The 14,656-nt window shown below is 33.2% G+C and overlaps 1 non-coding gene across 1 annotated transcript; it reads right to left on the bottom strand.

Annotated features, from left to right (window-relative positions):
• Positions 1-958: 958 nt before the first annotated feature.
• LOC131822887 (U6 spliceosomal RNA) lies at positions 959-1,067 on the bottom strand. The gene has a single exon (XR_009350369.1). It is a non-coding gene; the product is annotated as a U6 spliceosomal RNA (small nuclear RNA).
• Between the last annotated feature and the right edge of the window lie 13,589 nt (positions 1,068-14,656).

The following is a 14,656-nucleotide window of genomic DNA, read 5'->3' as shown; positions in this document are numbered from 1 at the left end:
GAAAACATTTATTTTATCTGACTTCTCTATTATAAAATTTTCAACATTCCCATGCTTACTTCTAAGAATGGATTTTGGCATTTATTCATTAAATAAGTTAAAAAATAATTTAGCTTTCAGAGTTGACAGTTTTGTATCTCTTTGAATAATAGAAGACATATTGGGATGATTCAGAATAAGGATTAGCAAACACTTGATTCTAACTTTTGATATATTTATTGTACCATTGATTGAGTTACCAAAAACACTCATTTTTAAGCTCAGCATTGGGCTAGACACTTACAGTTTTAATTTGTATTTCTCTAATGACTAATGATATTGACCATCTTGTAGTCAATCTATCATGTAATTACTTGTGATTTATACCGTATCTTTGGTGATGATTCTGTTCAAAACTTTTGCTACTTTTTTTTACTGGGTTTTTGTTTTCCTAGTATTGACTTTTGAGAATCTTTATATCCTGGAGACAAGCCTTTATTAGAGTTTGTAAATATTTTCTCCTGGTCTGTAGCTTGTCTTTTCGTTTGTTTTATGTTATCTTTCAAAAAGTGGACATTCTTCATTTTGAAGCCAAATTTGTCACTTTGTTCTTTTATGGACCATGTTCTTAGTGTGGTATTTAAGCTTAAATTTTGCATTTAGATCTATGATACATTTTGATATAATAAATACAAAGTTCTTGACAGTTTCCTAAGTTGCTATCATTTCCTATGATTTTATTTTTTATGTGTAAATACAGTTGTCCATCTGGCATCATTGTCTTTTTGCCTGAATGACTCCTTTAATTTTGTAAAGCATTATTTCTGCCGGTGATAAATACACCATCATTTGTATGTTTGAATAAATCTTTATTTTGTTTTTTTAAAAAATTATTTTCACTGTGTAAAAAAATATAGGTTGATAATTTTATTATTTTCTTTCATTAAAAATATTGCTCCGTGACTTTTATTTATTTTTTAAAAATATGGAACACTTCATGAATTTGTGTGTCACTCTCTCGCAGGGGACATTTTAATCTTCTCTGTATTGCTCCAATTTTAGTATATGTGCTGCTGACGTGAGTGCACTCCATGGCTTTTAGTGTGCACTGTTACTAAGGAGAAATGCGCAGTCATCCTTATCTTTGTTCCCCTGTACATACCACATCTTGTTTCTTTGGTTGTACAGGAGGTTTTACCTTGTTTTATGTTTTTGCATATACTTAAATAAAATAATGTAACACAGAGTTATTTTTGTTCTTTCAAAAAGGTCTTTGTGTTGTCCAAGGCGGGACACACTTGGAAAATTTATATGTATAAATATTTTCCTCATGGAATGGGAATCAGGTCAAATTCATAGACTGCTACTTCGTCCATTTTATTTTATTTTATTTTAAAGATTTTGCTTATTTATTTGATAGAGAGAGAAATAGCAAGAGAGCACAAGCGGGGAGGAACAAAAGAAGCAGGGAGCCCCATGTGGGGCTTGGTCCCAGGACCCTGAGATCATGACCTAAGCTAAAGGCAGCAACTTAACTGACTGAGCCACACAGGTGTCTTGGTCCATTGCATTTTAAAAGGGCATACAAATAAACTAGTGTTCATAAATTCAGTGAGGTGGAAAAAATGCATAATATGTAAATCACTTTAAAATTTTTTTTTAAATTTTAAAAATTAAATGTTTTTCTTTGATTAGGAATCATATTTGCTGGCTTTTTACACTTCCTTAAAAAATAATAGAATGAACTTTGTTACCAAAGTGTCTCTAGGTGAAAGAAATGGTGATTAACTATCGATGGATTTCTGCTTTGAGTGGAACAGTAAAAAGAATATGAACAAATTTCCCCTTGTCGACTCCCCAAGTTGTGCTCAAAGAAATCCAGCGGAATGCAGACAATCCCTCTTCCTGCTTCGTTAACAGGTCAAGCCTCAAAATTTATCAGTGAGTAGAAGAATCCCACCTTAAGGTAGATCTAACAATTAGGACTAGATCCATCTGCATGTCATAGGGACAATGGCTTAAACAAGATCAAAATCTATTTCTCTCTCACATAAAATTACAGACTTAACAGTATAAAGGTGTTGAGACTCTGTTCCACCACGTTTTTTAAAAACCCAGAATCATTCGAATTCATTGTTCTATTATAGTAGAATATGATTGTTGTCATCCTGGTCCAAGACAATGGCTAGAGTTTTAGCCATCCTTATCAGGAAGCCATGTGTAGAAGGTGATGAAAAAAAAGAGTAAAGGACATACACTTAATGACATATGAAAAGGGATTTCAGAAGCTGACACCAATACTTAACTACTATTTCACTGACCAAAATTCAACCACAAAGCTGCACTTAACTGGAAGGGAGATTGGAAATTGTAAACTTTCTATGGATAGTCATATATCCAACTATGACGAAAGAGATGAATGGGAACTAGAAAATCAATAGTCTCTGCTTCGATGAGTATTAGTAAGCATTGTTACATCATCCTCTCTAATATGAGATCCGCCTTAATTTTTCTCCACACTTACTTCCTCTGACATAATTCCTATATCACTGATAATTTGTTTCATTGTTGTTTTCATTGACCAGAATGTGCACGTTATGAGGGCAGGGATTTTTATTTGCCCTTCTGAAGCATATAAGAACAGAACCTGGCATGTGATTGATGTTTAATCAATATTTGAATTAAGAATAGAATAAAGTAAACATGGAGCCCTGTAACCAATCTCTGTCACTGTAATTTGAGTAAAAAACATTAATCTTCTCAGAAAAAGCAAACACCTTTAATTTCACCAGACATAAATAGATATGTAATAAAAGAGATCAATGCAGATAGGAAAAATTAAGGTCGATCTGAATGCAGTGGGAGTCAATATGGGTCTAGAAGGAATTTAAATTGTGAGGAAAAGAAAAGACCTTCCCGATAAATTAGTAGCAAGGAAAGCAGACAGAGGCTAGATTTCTTCTCCCCAAGCAGATGCTATCATAAGCAAAGTTGGTTAGATGGGTGTATGGTGGGACTCAGGAAGGAGAGGAACTTGAGTCAATATTACCTCATATTTGAAAGCTTTTCCCTTGGTAAAGCCCTTTAGTATTGTTTGATCATTTTATTTTCATAGTACATTGATTTAGAAGGTGTTGTTATAACCAATAAATAGAAGAAAATTAAATACCTAAATTTGATAAACTACTTATTTGTGGTCACATGGCTTATTCATGAACTACTTAATATTAATACATTGAGGTCCAGAAAAAACCCAAACACTCATCTGTTATATTTAACTTGTGCTCCTTTTTTCAGATACCAGTGCTAAGGTAAAAATCAAAATATATACAAAGAACCATAAGTTGAATTGGGATATATCAAAATCATTGAAAACTATTTATTTCATATCAAATTCTGTATCTAGACAGTGAGAGAAACATGGTTTATACCTAACATTGAGGTGTGTATAAGAACAAAAAAGATTCAACCTGAATTTTATGGCAAAGAAAATAAACCAATTACTTACATTTAACTTATGTACTTGAAGTTGCATATGCACATTATAATAACATTTGCCATTGTACACTTTATAAGGTTTCAAATGTCTTATAGAGAAAACTACATTAGGAGTGCCTGAGTAGCTCAGTGGATTAAAGCCTCTGCCTTTGGCTCAGGTCATGATCCCAGGGTCCTGGGATCGAGTCCAGGGATCGAGCCCCACATCCGGCTCTCTGCTTAGAGAAAGGGAGCCTGCCTCTCTGCCTACTTGTGATCTCTGTCTATCAAATAAACAAATAAAAATAACTTTAAAAGAAAAGAAAAGAAAAAAAAACTATAAATAAAGATAATGTTTGCTCTTCATCTGTCCTTAATTTTTACTTTTCCTTTGGGATAGTGTTTCTGCTAACTTTTTTCCTTTTACTGAATGGCCAGTAAAGGGAAAGGGAAAAAAACAAAAACAAAAACAAAGACAAAAAACTAAGGCTCTTAGTCATTAAATATCAAGAAATCAATATGAAGATTTCTTTGGGCAGATTAATGTGAAATAAATTAAAACTAAAGCCTTTATGTTGTGAATGTGTACCTGTACATATTCTGCACTTCAGAGTAGACATAATTCAAATATGAATAGCACTTCTTGTTATTTATATTTGAGTCATTGATTGAAGTGGTGAATAATATTAAAATCAGCAGCAAAACTTAGCTGAACAAATGTTTCACATATTTAGTAAAAGATATATTATTAATCTCATCACACAGGTGCTATCACTGTTACAACTAACCCTGAAGATGTAAAATGAGCTGTAAAATAGATTTGATTTTAGAATATTACAAGTTCTGTCATTATGGCTAAGATTAACTATATAACCTGATAAAGGTCTATTGCTTTTAGTGATACAGCAATGTTGCAGACAGGAAACTGCTTGGTAATTATAGCTGACTTACTAGAAATAAAAGGGCAGAAAAAGGACACCTTTGAGTAATTATCAGTAATAGAAAGACAAGTGATCTGAGCAAGGTAATAGAGAAAAACGGTTTCATAGTGATAGATGACAGAAAGGGTTAAGTCCTAAGTAAGTTAGAGGCTTTAATGGTGGAATAGTTATAATTTATTTTGTTCCAATTGAGTGTTCATCTAGAGCCTTATCTGAGCTGAAGGATTTTTCTCTGATGCTCTCTACAGATAAAATATTCTGCCTTGATGATGGAATGTGTGAAGTTGAAGTTTGCATTGCATTGTATTTCTTTGAGATTTAGGTCTTCCTTGTTGGTTTTTATTTCATTTACTGAAGGGTGAATGTATTATATTCAGCTCTGACAGTAATCAAACCTTTATTTCTTTTCTGGTAGTATTTTCCTCTGTTCAAGCTCTGTTTATAATATTTAAGTGTTAGATGACGCATTAACCCCTCTAGACTATTGTATACCATATAAAGCATCATAGGTTGACTTTATTAAATTGCACTTTCAGAACTGAGCCGGGAATACCATCTCTACTCTTGGGCTTTAGCGTGCTTCTTAGATTCTCTATCTATAAAATAATGTCATTAAGTGCACTGGTTTTACTTGGCAAAACTTCAGGTGTAGCATAATTTATTTGGTCCTTTTGACATGGACAATCTGAGAAATGAATTTTTTTAGATTTTACTTAAATTTAAGTCAGTTAACATATAACATATTATTAGTTTCAGGGTTAGAATTTAGTGATTCATCTCTTGCATATAATGGCCAGTTCTTATTACATCAAGTGCCCTCCATAATACCCATCATCCAATTACCCATCCCCCCACCCACCTCCCTTCCATCAATCTTATTTGTTCCCTACAGTTCAGAGTATCTTATGGTTTGCCTCCCTTTCTGTTTTTATCTTATTTTATTTTTCCTTCCCTTACCCTATGTTTATCTGTTTTGTTTCTTAAATGCCACATTCATATCTGTTACTGAAATCCTATCTCAGTAACAGCATGTGGAATGCAACTATTTAGAAAAGATAACAGGGGAGCACTCAAGATATGTAAATTTGTCTAAAATTAAAAATATAAATCACACACTTTATTTTTATAGAACTATAAACCACAATATAAATCACAAACAAAAAACAGGAAAATAAATCTATATTCTCAATAGATATAGAAAAGGCATAAATTCAACACTTCTTTTTATGACAAAAACTCTCTATAATCTAAGAATAGAAGAGATTTTTTAAATTAATAAAAGATGTTAACAAAATGTCATCATACTTGAAAGTGAATGATAGTATTCACTTAATGATGAAATATTGAATATTTTCCCTTTGAGTTAGAGATACACATAAGAATATCCCCTAATACCATTTTATTCAATGCTGTACTAGACATCCTAGCTAGTTCCACAAGACACATAAAAGATAGAGATGTAGTGAAAAGAAGGGCTGTATGTACCCCAAAGTTCATAGCAACAATGGCCACAATTGCCAAACTGTGGAAGAAGCCAAGATGCCCTTCAATGGATGAATGGATGAAGATATAATCCATATATACAATGGAATATTATGCAGCCATCAGAAAGGATGAATACCCAACTTTGGTATCAACATGGACAAGACTAGAGGAAATTATGCTAAGTGAAATAAGTCAAGCAGAGAAAGTAAATTATCAAATGGTTTCACTTACTTGTGGAACATAAGGAATAACATGGAGGACATTAGGAGAAGCAAAGGAAAAGTGAACTTGGGTAAATTGGAGGAGGAGATGAAGCATGAGAGACTGTAGACTCTGAGAAACAAACAGGGTTTTGGAGGGGAGGAGCATAGGGAGATGGGTGAACCTGGTGATGGGTATTAAGGAGGGTACAGATTGCATGGAGCACTGGGTGTGGTGCATAAACAATGAATCTTGGAACACTGAAAAAATAAAATAAAATTTAAAAAAAGAAATAAAATTCTCAGAAGACTGAATATTTAAAACAAAGGAAATTTATTATTATTATCATTATTATTATTATTTTATGGCTTGATTATATAGGTAAGCAATTTTAAAATAATTTGGTAGTAATCCATTAGATTTAAAAAGTGATTTAAGCAAGCTCACTGTGAATAAAGTCAATTTAAAATATCAGTAGTATTTCCATATAATGGATAAAATAATTGAAGAATAAATTGTAAAACTATCCCAATAGCATAAATTATTATAGATTGCTGGTGATTATTTAAATAGTGCTATTTCAGAACACCAGTAGTATCTAAGAAAGTTCAATATAATCTTGCTTCATGACCCAGTAATTCCACACCCACATAAAAGCCCAAAGAAATTAGTGCATATATCTACCCAAATAAGAACATTATGTTCATATCCGCTTTATTCATATAGCTCAAAAATGGAAATGGTCCTGAAGTTCATCAACTATAGAATAATCATTGGAATACTATACAGGAAATTGCTAAGACACAAAATTACTGCCACATTCAGCAACATAGATTAATCTTAGAGATATAAAGATGATCAAAATAAGTCAGGCACAACAGTGTACATACCCTTTTATTTAATTCATTGACATTTAGGAACAAGCAAAACTAATCTATGGTGAACACAAATAGATTCTTAGATTTATTATAAGATTATCTCTGGGTATATAGATCTGGAGAAGACACAAGGGAGACTACTCTGTGTTAGAACTGTTTCATATCTTGGTATGGAAGCTTGTTGTAGAGTAATTGTAAAACTTCATTTACTTATGCACATTTCTAATTTATACAAATTTTTTAAAGATTTTATTTATTTATTTACCAGAGAAAGAGATCACAAGTAGGCAGAGAGGCAGGCAGAGAGAGGAGGAAGCAGGCTTCCCGCTGAGCAGAAAGCCTGATGCGGGGCTCGATCCCAGGATCCTGGGATCATGAACTGAGCCAAAGGCAGAGGCTTTAACCCACTGAACCACACAGGTGCCCCTCTAATTTATACAGTTTGCTATATCTTTGGAATCCTGAAATAAATCCCTTTTTAAAAGTGTCCCAAAATAAATATAACAACAATACACATGTATGTGCTGAATAACACACCAAGATCAACATAAATTATATCTGCACAATTTTTTAGAAATAGCACAAGTTGGTAGAAACTGACCTTTTTTTTAAAAGATTTTATTTGTTGATTTGACAGACAGAGATCACAAGTAGGCAGAGAGGCAGGCAGAGAGAGAGGAAGGGAAGCAGGCTCCCTGCTGAGCAAAGAGCCTGATGTGGGGCTCGATAAATAAAATTTATTTTATTAATAAAAATAACAGCCTCACAAAATTTAGATCATAAAGTCTTATGAAATATAACTATATTCTCCTTCTTTCATATATTATGAGTAATCTTCTATTTCAATAAATGTTCAGAGAACATTTTTAGTGAAAAAAATTACATTTAGCGGACCATTAATAATTCACTTAATCATTTTATTAAATGATTTTTATTTATTTTATTAATTTATTATTTTATTAATTTGTATATTACTTTAGGAAAAGTCTTTATAAATGCAAGAATGGGAATAAAGGAATCAAGGAAAATATGTCATATATCCATTCTTCTCATAATTGGTTCTAAGATTTAATATAATCCCAACCAGAATCCCCGTAGGACAATGGGTAAATAAAATTTATAGGCTCATGCAAAAAAGGAAAAAAAAAATAGAAAATATTGAAGAATGAAAGAATGGAAGAAGATTTGCCCTATTGTGTCAAGAATTACTGAAAAGATGTGTTTTTGACTGAAAGAAGAAATGCTTAAGTTCTATATACAGATGAATAGCTAGAAAGACATTTCTGTCAAAAAAATAAAACAAAACTTTTAGCAAACTTGTAAGTTTAAGTAGGTGAAATATTTACAGAGTAAGAACACATCAATGTGTGGATGTAAGCATAGATGCATAGATAAAAATATTTACACAAAGACCTCTAACAAGCACATGAACAACAACAAAAAAGAACTGTTGAAAAATGACAGGCTATGAAAAGTCACTCATACAAGAACAGATCAAGATGGTTATTAAAGACATTAAAAACTCAACAAGGAACAAATTCAAATGGCCAGAAACGTTTGGAAAACACACAAAATTTCTGGAAATGAGGGAAAGATAATTACTTATTTTTTTAAAGACTTATTTATTTATTTTAGAGAGAGAGAAAGTAAGAGAGAGCAATAAGGAGGTGCAGAGGGAGAGGGAGAAAGAATCTCAACAGACTCTACTCCAAGCTTGGAGCCTGACCAGGGCCTGGATCTCACAACCGTGAGATCCGGGCCCTGAGATCATGACCCTAAGATCATGACCTGAGCTGAAACCGTGAGTCAGTCACTTAACTAACAATGCCACCAAGACACCCCAATGAGGGAAAGATAATTTTTTTAAAAAATCTTTATTTTTTTAAGACTTTATTTATTTATTTGACAAAGAGAGAGATATCACAAGCAGGCAGAGAGGCAGGCAGAGAGAGAGGGGGAAGCAGGCTCCCTGCTGAGCAGAGAGCCTGATGAGGGGCTCCATCTCAGGACCCCGAGATCATGACCTGAGCCGAAGGCAGAGGCTTAACCCACTGAGTCACCCAGGCACCCCAAATTTTAAATACGTTTAAATTTTTTAAAGTGCTCCAAGCCCTTGGTGAATTCTTCACTTTTTTGCTGTAAATGGAGACTTTCCTTCTTGTCTATAAGCAGTGGAGAATAACACTTCCCAGCAGATACCAAGGCAAATATCCTTTAAAATTTCTAAAGAAAATATACTTGAAATGTGTTTCAATGTGATTTTATGGAGTCAATGAACTTAACTTTCTTGGTGTCTCTTGTCTGATTATCTACCTAAAATCTATCTATCGGTAATCTATTATCTATTATCTATCTATCATCTATCTTTCTACCTGCAAAAGATGAAACAAGCATAAGAACTCAGAGATTATCTTCACTTTGTTTATTAGGCCACATATATGACATCATCAGCTTCTCCTCATCCTGTGTTCTAATAAAGTGAAGATAATCTCTAAGTTCTCATCTTTATTTCATTTTTTGCTGCTCATACAACTTTCAGCAAAGCCTCCACTTTAGCAGAGTAAAGACTTGAAGAAACTGGGATATCTTGGCTTAAGAGAGCAGGGTAGGGGTGGGGAGTGGAGAACTGGGGAGAATTCACACCAATGTTTATTAATAGTTTCCTTTGAGTGGTGACATCACAAATGACTTTAACTTCATCTTTATTGGGCAAGGTTCATTCATCAAAGCCCTTATCACACAGCAATAATTGGAAATATTTTCAATAATAATACCAGCAACAAGAAAGCCATGTCCTAAAGACCTAAGCATTTTGGAAATGGGGAATCAATTAAAATAAAAAAAATAGATGGCACTAACTGTCCTAGCTGTTAATATGGAAAAAGCAGTCTGGTAAACAGGCCTAACTCTACTATTTCCTTCTTCTCTTTCATCACTGAGACATGCTGACAAGAGAAATCACATTGTCCACTTAAGTAATTTTTGCTTACATACATTTTTTCCATGGTGCTCTGTGTAGAACACCGTGGTTTAGCAGGATACAACTTGAATCCTAATAAAGCATGGGAGATCCCAAAAGAAAATGATTCTTGGAGTTATTTAATTCCTGACGTAGTTATTGGTTTAATCATAAACTCCTCTTTGTTTTCAATAGAGAAGTGATGTTAATGATTTAAATGTGTGTTTGGTTATGTCCATGGTTCAGAACCTGTCATGTTGCTAACAATGCAACTTCAGACATGAGTTCTGAGTGTCACTTTTGAGTTGGCGTTCCAGAGATCATTTTCATTTTTGTTAACATGGCCGACTTTGCAATGAGTATGCATGAGATTTTTTATTATGGTACTCTTTTGTTCACAGTTTTGTATCACTTTAATGTCTTTGTCTTAGTACTGTATGAGGAGCCTCACTGTAGAGATGAATGAAAACTCTGAGGCCCACGGCTTTGGTAGTAATTAAATGGCAGCACATTTCAAAGCTATGGATATTTAATGTCACCAAAGTATTGGTTTCACATTTGGTTCAATACTGTGTGTGGGAATTAAATGCAGAACAGTGTGTGTGTTATCACTGCTTAATCATGTAAATGGTATTCACATGTTAGGCCTCTGTTCTTAATTGAATTTTTGCTTCTTTATTTAGAAACAAAGATTTCTTGATAAGGTTAAATTGGTTTTAAGCAGAAGCATATTCTTAAGAAATTAATTTTCATATTTTCTCACTGGTACTCAGTTGTAAGTGAATGTCACAGCGTGTGTGATGACAATACTGTACATTTTATCTTTATTCTAGAGGTACAGCTCTGTGATGAGCAATGCTCAAGCTGGAAAAATATCTATGGCAACAATGTGCTTTCATTTTGATTTTTTTATCATAAAGTAGAATTTATTTTTTTATATGTCCAAAAGTGGACATTTAAAAAATAAATAAATAAATAAATAAGTTTAAAAAAAAAAGGTTAAAAAAATTCCTTAGGCATTAACTTCACGTTAATCTAAGTTACAGAAGACATTTAGAGGACTAAATCTTTTAGGCAATAGATTTAGTTCATTTCCCTCTAAGAGAAATTTATTCTAACTTGCTGAAATTCTGTTGCAGAACTTACCTAAGGCAAGTGGTGAAAAACTTTGTTCTTGAAATTCCTGGTTTTGCTTCTTAATCAATCACATCAGTGAATTGTGAAGACTTCCTCAACTGGACTTCTGAAACTTTTTTAGGATATATGTAATTTTTTTTTTAGGACATATGTCATTTTTAAGAAGGAGTTAGTCCATTGCTAAATTATTATTATTATTATTTAAATTTAATTAGCCAACAGATAGTACATCATTAGTTTTTTGTTGTAGCTAGCCCATTGCTAAACTAAACATGGTTGTTTACATATTAATAATGTATATAAAATAGTTGTTTTGAATTCCAGTTGAGTTTATTTGTAACAAAAAATAAAACTTTTAAAACATTGACATAATTTTACTTCCAAATTAAGGCATTCTTTTTATTATGATTATTATTGTTCATTTATTTATCATAGCAGTAAACTCTTGCTGATAACAAAGTATTCACTTAAACATAGGAAAGTTGCAATTAAATTTAGGACGTTGTTTGTCACTCTTTCATCTCATTGAGTGAGTAAACAGAATGAATTTATCATCCACCAAATCCAATTTGCATTGTAATAATATAGTCATTATCCTACACCAAGAGATGCCAGAGAAAAGTATTGAGAATGACTGGCTGAATATTTTACAGGAGTCCGGGATTTTAAGGATTTCTGAATTCAAATCCCAAGTCTTAGAACTGATCATATAGTTATTAGCTACACATTACTTATTCTCTGCAAAAGTGAAAGCTGAAAAATACTAAGTATAGAATTAAATGGATGGTATCAAACCCATTTTGAGATAAATCTACTTGATAGGTGTCTGAGAAACTATAACCCATTTAGTACTCACTTTTAAAAATATATTCATTTGAATGAAAACATGTATCATCCAAGATTTCTGATCCAGAAGCCATTCTCATCCACTGCATCTTTGACCTGTATTAATTTCTTGCTTATAGATCTGCTTTCTCTGCTGGACTGAGAACTTTTTGTAAGCGGTGACTTTCTCAAACATTTTTGAACCATAAGCCTTATTTTATAGTACTTCATAATAATAAGTGCTCAATAACCACTCCTTGGCTCGTATACAAAATGGCTTGACCATTCTTCAATGACTTTAAACCCCGAGGCACAGGAATTTTAAAGTCCCTTTACAGCTTCAGGACCTTTCCAAGAAACAACCACAGGAGCAATAACAACCAAACCAAACCAAATGAAACCAGACCATCTGTATTCTATTACCCTTTATTCTCAGAAAAGTGGCTTGCTGCCTCATATGTCCATAATAAAAGGGGGGGGGGAGTCTTGGCTGATTCTTTAGAGAATTATGAAGTTCTACTTTTAGGTAACCTGAAGGAGATGTTGGTAGAAAGATTAGGGGGGTGTGTGTGTGTTTTAAGCCCATTAAATTTAAAGGAGTTTGGAGATATTTAGGAGGAGGCATCAAGTTCAACAAGTCTAGTACCCAGGAGAGAGGACTGGGATGGGCATTTAGATCTGGTTATTCTGTGAGCTTTAAACACACTTTATTCATACTTTAAAATGTGTTTTAGGAGATGGATCTTGCTTAGAATATGCAATTACTGTAACTATTTATATGGTTCACTCCAGGATAGAAATATTGATAAGATAGCTATTTCCTCAGAGATGAACATGTTATTTAAGGAATACATATTACCTAAATCTAATCATCTGAGCTAGTCATTTCTCATGAATTCCTATTACTTATCATTCCAAATATAATAAATTTTTCTTAGATGAAACCTCCTGCAAAGTTTAAGTCTCCAAAAGTATAAGTGCATAATTCTTCACCAAAGAAAGAAAATATTATTGAACCAAATCCACATGTCCTTTAGTTTTGAGATACAGAAGTTATTGTTCATGTGCAGAATAGAAAACAAAGTAAGAAAAGCACCTCTTGAAAAGCCCAGCAGAATCCCTGCCTATGGGTGAAAAATGCAGATCTTTACCACACCTCGGTGCTCCTATTACTTGAATTTAAAAGCCTGCCACCCGCTAGTTCCTCTTTTTCTATTAAGTTTTTAATTCTAATTCCAGTATAGTTAACGTGCAATTTTGTATCAGTACAAGGTGTACAATATAGTGATTCAACAGTTCTACACATCACTGAGCTTTCATCAATAACAATAACATGGTGAGTGTGCTCAGTTCTACACATCACTGAGCTTTCACCATGGTGAGTGTGCTCAGAAGCCCCATTCCCTATTTCACCTACCACCAACCCACCTCTCCTCTGGTAACCATCAGTTTTTCTCTATAGTTACGAGTCTGTTTCTTGGTTTCTCTCTCTCTCTCTTGCTCACCTCTCTCTATTTTTCCTTTGCTCATTCGTTTTGTTTCTTAAATTCAGCATGAGTGAAATCATGAGATTTCTCATTCTCTGATCGGCTTATCTCACGTAGCATTACTCTCTAGCTTCATCCATGTAGTTGTAAGTGGCAAGATTTCATTCTTTTTATGGCTGAATAATATTCCATTGTATGTAAATACCACATCTTCTTTATACATTCACGTATTGATGGACACTTGGGCTGCTTCCATAATTTGGCTATTGTACATACTGCTATAAACACAGCAGTGCATGCATAGGAGTATATTGTATTTTGGGCATAAATACTTAAAAGTGCAAATACCCTGGATCATAGTTCCATTTTTAATGTTTTGAGAAATCTCCATAATATTTTCCAGAGTGGCTGCACCACTTTGCATTCCCACCAATAGTATACGAGGGTTCCTTTTTCTCCACATCCTCATCAACACTTCTTGTTTCTTGGGGTTCTGATTTTAACCATTCTGGCAGGTGTGAGTTGATATCTTAGCATAGTTTTGATTTATATTTCCTTGATTATGAGTGATGTCAATCATTTTTTTCATGTGTCTGTTGGCTATCTGGATATCTTCCTTGGAGAAATCCTCATGTCTGTTCATGTCTTCTGCCCATTTTTAATTGGATTATTTGTTTTTGGGTATTGAGTTTTATAAATACTTTATATATTTTTTATATTAACCATTTATCATATATGTCATTTGTAAATATATTTTCTCTTTCACTATGTTGTTTTTTCATTTTATTGGTGGTTTCCTTCGCTGTTACACATTCCTCTTAGGTCCTAGATTTATCATTTTGGGCACCTCCACATCCAAACATGTGAGAGTGTGGTCAAAATGCTAAGACCTCCACTTCTGATAGTATGGTAGAGTTATTACTTTAAAATGTATTGATGCACTAGAGCAGATGTGCATTTACATACACAATGTATGCTTACTCAGAAAATTGTTTCACACAACAAGAAGACAGGTTAGTAGTTCAATAGTTCAGGAAAAGAGGAACTATCAGATCCTTTGTATACATTTCAAGGGTTTAAAGTGTAAAAAGTCACCTGACTCGAAGAATTTTTCTGTGGAGGAAATGATGAGTTTTAAAATTGGAAAAACCATTAACTTTGCTATAAAGATTAGGTCAAAGGAAATGGAGTTATAAGAGTTTCCTCTGAAATATGTAATGATTCACTTATTAAGTTATTAACAATGCTGTTAAACATGAGTTAACAGTATAACCTGGCTTGTCACTT

This window comes from Mustela lutreola, chromosome 1 (genome assembly GCF_030435805.1).
Source record: "Mustela lutreola isolate mMusLut2 chromosome 1, mMusLut2.pri, whole genome shotgun sequence".
In the NCBI taxonomy this organism is placed as follows: Eukaryota; Metazoa; Chordata; class Mammalia; order Carnivora; family Mustelidae; genus Mustela; species Mustela lutreola.
The sequence above is the reverse complement of the archived record's forward strand: the minus strand, read 5'-3'. Positions and strand labels throughout refer to the sequence as shown.